Genomic DNA, 7574 nt, shown 5'->3' on the forward strand with positions numbered 1-7574 from the left:
TGTTACAAGGACCATCTGTGAATGTTTGAAAGTTTAGGGCAGAAGTGGAGTCACAGGGAATTTTCTTGTATTCTGAAAAAATAGTGAGTCAGATGGGAGAAGAGGTGAAAGAGTAATGTTAAAAACTCCTAAAGATGAAGAATGAAAGTAGAAGATGATAACTGTAAAATTTCAGAAGTCAACAGCAGAAGGATTGTCAGGAATCCATGAACTACTAGAAAAAGACAAAAATTAAAAATAGGCAAACAGAAGATCTGCTTTGAGACATATATGTTAAAATACCAATAAGATGAAAAGATAAGAAGAATGGTATAATGGAAACATAGGTAAGTGGAGAAGAATAGTAAATGAGATACAGAAAGAACAGGAATAGCAAGGCGAAGCAGGTGGTAAGGAAATGTGCCAGCTTGATAGCCGACAAAGTCTGGTGGTGCAAATAGAGACTGTGACCACTGAGAAGTGCTGTCATACCAGTCAAGACAGGAAAATAATAGATGTTTGTGAAACAGAACTTATAATATCCTTGATTTAAACAGGCACTTTACTGGGAACTGTCTAGTTCTTAAACTTCAACTATGAAATATAATAAATATAAAATGCAAGTAGCTAATAACTTCCATAGTGTGAAGAACCAAAGACTAAAGCTCACACTAATAACTGATGTACTTTACAGCTAGGCTCAAACACTTGGAAAAATTAAGAATATGAGGTACACATCCTCATGTAGTATATGTGTACATTGACAGAATGTCAATGTATCATCAGCACCCTGGATGATACATGTATGAACTGCAGTTAGTGAAAGCTCCATCCAAATGGATCTTCAGAGGGAGAGGATGAGGACAGAGCCAGGAATGCTTTGACTGCTTGAGTTAGGGTAATTTCTTCCAGGGGACTTGGAAATAATAGACAAAATTATCTGAAAAAGAATCTGTGTATCACCCTTTAGACGTAGTTACAGCCACTGAGGGGATAAGATCTTCAGATTATTTTCCACGGAAATCCTGGTGCCAATGAACCACCTGTGTGGACAAAAAATATTTGCTAAAGGGCAATGGAAGACTGAACAAAATGTTCAGGCACAGTAACTTGGTCAGAGGAAGACTTTTAATGGTTATCCCAGTGAAAAAACAAATGGCAGAAAGTATCTTCTTTTTAGGACTCTGAGTGGCACTAACCTCACCGAACCTTGGATCTTTATACGGCTTCATCTGGGCTAGCCACTATAATTTCCTTGTCAGTGGTAAAAGTAGGAGGTTTTAAGACATGATTTATCTCATTCTAAGGTAGATTTCTAAAATAGATGCCAAAGCATGTCTGTTTCTTATGTAAATTAATAATAATAATAATAATAATATCTTTTCAACAAGTTTCACCGAAATTATGATATAATAACACTTCATTATTTCTTGTTGATAAATAAACATTTTTAAGTTATTTTAGATTCTCTAAAGTTAAAAAAATTATAAAAATCAAGAATTCTCTATCAGTATGCAGAGCTTGTGGATTACAAGAACACCCAGACAAAAGCTGTTAATTTTTTAAGAGAAAGTGCATGCTGACAGAAATCTGCCAAAGCAATTAATCTAAAGCTTGTTTTATAAATTTTATGTTTTCTAGTCACCTAGATCTAAGGAGCAACATAAAACATTTTAAAACCTACATTCTGATCCACCATATAGATACAACCTATTAACAGTAAATCTACATCTAAAAGAAAGCTAGGCAGGACTTTTTACAAGCACATGAACGGATAGGATGAGGGGTAATGGTTTTGAACTGAAAGAAGGCAGATTTAGATTAGATATTAGGAAGAAATTATTCACTGTGGGGGTGGTGAGACACTGGAACAGGTTGCCCAGAGAAGCTGTGGCTGCTCCCTCCCTGGAAGTGTTTAAGACCAGGTTGGATGGGGCTTTGGGCAACGTGGTCTAGTGGAGGGTGTCCCTGCCCATGGCAGGGTGGTTGGAACTAGGTGATCTTTGAGGTCCCTTCCAACCCTAACCATTCTATCATTCTATGAAAAGATTCAATACCTTTCATTTTAGACTGTGCAGTTCCTGTTTTGTGGATAGATGCTTTTATTTCCATGCTGATGTTTATGTACCTGTTCTGTAACTATATTATAGTTTCATTGCTGCAATCCATTGACTTTAATGGAGTTATTCTTTCAATGGAGTTATTCCTGGATTTATTCCTGTACAAGTATAGTCTGTTGTATTGGGTTTGCGTGGCCAAGTTTTGGTAGCGGGGGACACACAGAGGTGGCTTCTGTGAGAAGATGCCAGAAGCTTCCCCCATGTCTGATAGAGCCAATGCCAGCTGGCTACAAGACAGACCCACCGCTGGCCAAGGCCAAGCCCATCAGTGACAGCGGTAGTGCCTCTGGGATAACAGAGTTAAGGAGGGGGGTGAAGAAATAACCTGGGAAATTGCAGCTGGAGAGGGGAGTGACAAGATATGAGAGGAACAACTCTGCAGACACTCAGGTCAGTGAAGAACAGGGGGCAGGAGGTGCTCCAGATGTCGGAGCAGGGATTCCTCAGCAGCCTGTGGAGAAGACCATGATGAAGCAGATTGTCCCCCCGCAGCCCATGGAGGTCCATGGTGGAGCAGATATCCACCTGCAGCCCATGGAGGACCCCACAGTGGAGCAGGTGGATGCCCAAAGAAGGCTGTGACCCTGTGGGAAGCCCACGCTGGAGCAGGCTCCTGGCAGGACCTGTGGCCCATGGAGTTCATGAAGAACTGCAGCCTGTGGGAAGGACTCACATTGGAGAAGCTCATGGAGGACTGTTTCCCATGGGAGGGACCCCAGGCTGGAGCAAGGGAAGAGTGTAAGGAGTCCTCCCCCTGAGGAGGAAGGAGCGGCAGAGACAACGTGTGATGAACTGCCCACAACCCCCATTCCCCGTCCCCCTGTGCCGCTGGCGTGGGAGGAGGGAGAGAAATTGAGAGTAAAGTTAAGCCCAGGAAGAAGTGAGGGGTGGGGGGAAAGTGTTTTAAGATTTGATTTTATTTTTCATTACCTTTCTCTGATTTGATTGGTAATAAATTAAATTAATTTTCCCCAAGTCAAGTCTGTTTTGCCCGTGACAGTACTTGGTGAGTAATATCTTCCTGTCCTTATCTCGACCCATGAGCCTTTCATTATATTTTCTCTCCCCCACATCTGTAAAGCCTGTATGATTTCTCTTCATCTGTAATCTAAAGGAAGTTCTACATTCATTGTGCATATTCAGAAAAAAAAAAAAAAAAAAAAGGATTTGTGGGGTAAAGAAGGAAATCATACTATACATACATAGCAAATTCGAAGGCATGAATGGGTAATCAACTTTAGATCAAAATGACATAGCTGTTGGAGGCATGAGTCTACATTCATGGATACACTCTCCTTCCTTTGCATTCTTCCAGAATGCCAATGTAGCCACAAACCTGGCAGGTGAAGCTGGGTTTACAACTGCTTTGCATCACTGCGGAGCAGTTGGAGCACTCACATCTGCCCCTTATCTGATGCAAATTGATGCAGGAAGCGAAACTTCATAGAAATGTCTCAGACTTACATCGGGAAGACCAGACCCACAGTTGACATAAATCCTTTACTAGTGTAAATCATGAGTTCAGTGGAGCTGGACTGACTTACATATGACTTACATCAATTTCAGATCTAGCCTCAGATCCTGGTTTGTGAAGTTATGAATAGAGACAATGTACTGATGACAGTCAACAGCAGTGTCTAGTAGGACGATAACTCAAAAACAGTTGTCACTTCTAGTCATTATTTTGCTAAATAATGACCGTCCTCGTGAGCTGCCAAGACAAGGTGAGCTACGCCATGAAAAACAAACATAACACCTGGCATCACTAAAGGTTCCATTAAAAAGAGTCATCCTTTTCTTTATCTCCTTTTTATGATTTTTGTTAGCAATAGCCAAAATGCATCACTGCAGCCACACTTCATAGACAGTCAGCAAAGAAATGCCATTCAAAGTTAAATTCCTGCTAGGCTATTTTTTGCTTGGCATAGTGTTCTGAAACACTATCTTGCAAATGTTGTTAGTTTTGCTTTCATGTATTTCGTTGCTCAACTTACACTATAGTACTTACAGTGTTTACAGAACGCCTGACCTTTTTTACTGTTCACATTTAACATCTTTGTGATTCACTTGCACATTTTCATTGTTTTTTTTTCATATCCCCTCCTGATAAACAATATTTTATTGATTCAGCTGCAGATTTTAGTGCCTAAAAATGTACAACTATAGTCTATGTGTTGCAGTACGTAGTCTGATGTTCCAATTAGATATTTTATGTATCCAGCTGCACACTTTGATGATCCAGTTGGATTCTTGATTTTCAATAAAATTGGTAGTCACACTGTGTTCTATGTTAATTAAACTGATGACTATTATGATAATTAGTTTGAGGAAACAAACTAAAAAAAAAACCAAAAACCAAACATAAAACCTGGTATTTTTTTTTTTCGTAATATGGAATACCACACCCAGAGGTTTTAGGTAAGTTGAGAAAATTTTCTTAGTTATAGTGAAAATATAACACAGCATCATTTTGTTATATATATGTTGGGAGGCATGTGGATTCAGGCAGGCTATCTAGTATTCTACCCTTTGCCAAGCTCTTTGTAGGCAATACAGGCTACCAGAAGACTTTCTGGTCTTTCTTAGGCACAGAATTTACAAGACTTCTAGATTTATTTAACATATCCAGGGTATATTAATGGTGTCTCTTAAATATCCCATGAATGGAGAAAATTCCCTTTTATGTTTACGAATTCTGTTATATTGGGATTCTGTGCACTACAACAGTGAACGAAGGGGTTGTTTTTTAAGAATTACCACACCTTAAAATGGAATATGTATTTACAGTTTGCTGTATGTTTTTACAATTCACATATAGATAATATCAGTGTAAATGTTATATGAGAGACATATATAAAGAGAGAAAAGGGAACCAGAGACATGTACATTTCCCTGCTTTGGTCACACTTCAGAATGGATCAAGTGTATCCATTTCAGCTCCAGAGAACTGTTCCTTAATAAAAAGAAACAAATCTCTACAGTCCTTTTCTGCTTCTGAAATATATCGCAGTCTGCAATAGTATTTTACTTCACTCTGCCTATTAGACTAGTAAAAATGTTTCTTAAACTAATCATAAATTTTCTATATCGCTAGAGAACCTGCAGAAGGGTAGATGTGCTTTAGCTTGGTACTTAGCACATACAACTTGTGGATCTCCACTGGCAACACAACTTTCCACGTGTGGATGGCCCTCTACAGACTCCTGTTTTCAAAGATACTTTAGGCAAAGATTATGAAATACATTAGCAAGAATAAGTGGGATGCATCAGGTGCAGTCATCACATAGTCTTTTTCTTGCTGTCTCCCTAAATAGATAAAAGTAATTGACTTCTTTTTCTTCCAAATTTCTTCCAAAAACTCTTTCCTCCATATCCTTAATACTAAGGTTTTAACTGAGTATTTCTACCACTGTAGCTTATGAAATTCACACAGTTATCACTATAATTTAACACACCACATAGCTCACAGTCAGTTTTCTTACCTTGAAGCGGGTTTGTATACCTTCTTGCTATCTTGCTGTCGGTACTGGTGTTTCTATTTCTTTCACAGCAATGACTCTTTCTACTTCACCTGGGATGATGTCTCTTTAGATAAGAAATATCTGACTCCCTCCACCTTAAGCATACTTATAATTTACTGTGGTTTCTCTTGTGAATTTGGCTGGACAATCCAAGGTTCAGATTCACTTTTTACCAGCATAGGGCATTATGGCTCCAGAAGCTTTGCTGTTCCACACAAATGCTGGACTTGGAGATGAAACCTAAGCTCATGTGTGATTAGTTCTAGTTTTCTTCTCTTTCTTTATGCATAGGGAAGTTTCTATATTTTTCCTGTTTTCTGTTTCTAAAAGCTTAGAAGGCAGGCTTTGTATTTATTTCTTCAGTGTTTGAGAGTTCTTTAAATTTCTCTCCTTCATTTTTTTCATGGTACAGAACTACCTAAGAGGTGAAAAAATCAGTAACGCATCATTGACCACTGGTTCCTCTTTTTTATCATATCAAAGTAGATAATTAATAGATATTTTCCTAAAGCTCATTCTATTGTGCTTCTGCAAGTTCCATAATTACTGGTGGTACAATACCAGAGGGATACTGAACTTGCTAAATAAAGCTTTCCCTATGCAGATTGTGATATAAAAATTTCATATGGAAAGAAATAAGGTGCTGAAAACAAATAGGTTTTGTCCCTCCTGCTTGAACAGTTAAAAGGATACTTTACAGTCTTTTGCTGCCTTATCCCAATTGTACAGACTTTCAGTAGGCATAAAAAAAATGACTAAGATATGAAACTTCTTCTAAAGGTGGATGCTATTCGTCAAAGATGGGGATTGCAGCTGGTGGAGGCTCCTGGGATCTTGTTCACTGCCTTGCCTCCATAGCAGTTCAGGAACATTTTCCATTTTCATCAGTTTTGGCTGCCTCTGGGTCTCCATTTCAGCAACTTCCAGATATTTTTTTGGGCCACCTCCTGATTCTGTTTCTTCAGCTTTTATTCCAGTTGCTTCTGCTACATTGTGATTTGTGCTAATAGCCCTCGGGTATCCAGATTGCTACCGACTGGGCCAGCCTTGGGCTGCCCATCTGGGACTGAATTTGTTTCAGCAATCTCTTTTTCCCCCTGGTCATGCTGCTTCAGCTATGATATGAATTCCTTGAGGTTTTCTCCAATACAGTGTATGCTCCTCTCTCAAAGCTCTTCATGTTCACTTTTACTAAATTCTCAAAAAGCGCACCACAGGCTAGCTTGCCTTATTCAGATGGGCTTACAGTATCTGCTTCCAGGTTTATAGTGTTCCCTATACAACCTTAGTCTCAGATGGAATATAGATGTGCAAAACCAAAGTGAATTCTGCAGCTGAACAAATGGAAACATTTACCATGGCTTTCTTCTGCAAATGTCCACCACATTCTCTACAAGAGGCATAAGCTTGTATTTTTATGCTAGCAATTTCTCTGCTTGAACAGAAAAGCAAATTCTCACCAGTGTCAGAGACAGGCTATGATTCAAATTGACTGAAAAAAGGGATAAATCTCATCAACAATATAATTATGCCCACCGTAACTGACAAAAAGGTTCATTTTTTACACTTAGTGGTAGATAGTCTGTGGCTTTCCAGCTGCAGGCAGCTCCCTGGCATTTACGACTACCACACTAGAAGTCATTATGCGACTTGCAGCAGGACAGTACCAGCCAGGTTGGCAGATGACATTCTGAAGATAACACAACAATGTTGTCTTGGACCCAACTCCATGACCCAGTCTTCAGGCAATCGATGAAATCTCTGAAGATCTATTGCAACTGCAGCCAGAGCTTCTCTGAAACATGTAGAACATGAACTGTCATCCTCAGATGTACCAAGAATGTGATTCATGCTGCTCTTCTTAAATACCAGGCAGCTCCCTCATGCTCATTGTTTTCTCTGTGAATTAATGTGGCCTTCAGCATCAAGAAGTTGTTCCTCACTTAATAAGTGA

This window comes from Balearica regulorum, chromosome 1 (genome assembly GCF_011004875.1).
Source record: "Balearica regulorum gibbericeps isolate bBalReg1 chromosome 1, bBalReg1.pri, whole genome shotgun sequence".
Lineage (NCBI taxonomy): Eukaryota > Metazoa > Chordata > Aves > Gruiformes > Gruidae > Balearica > Balearica regulorum.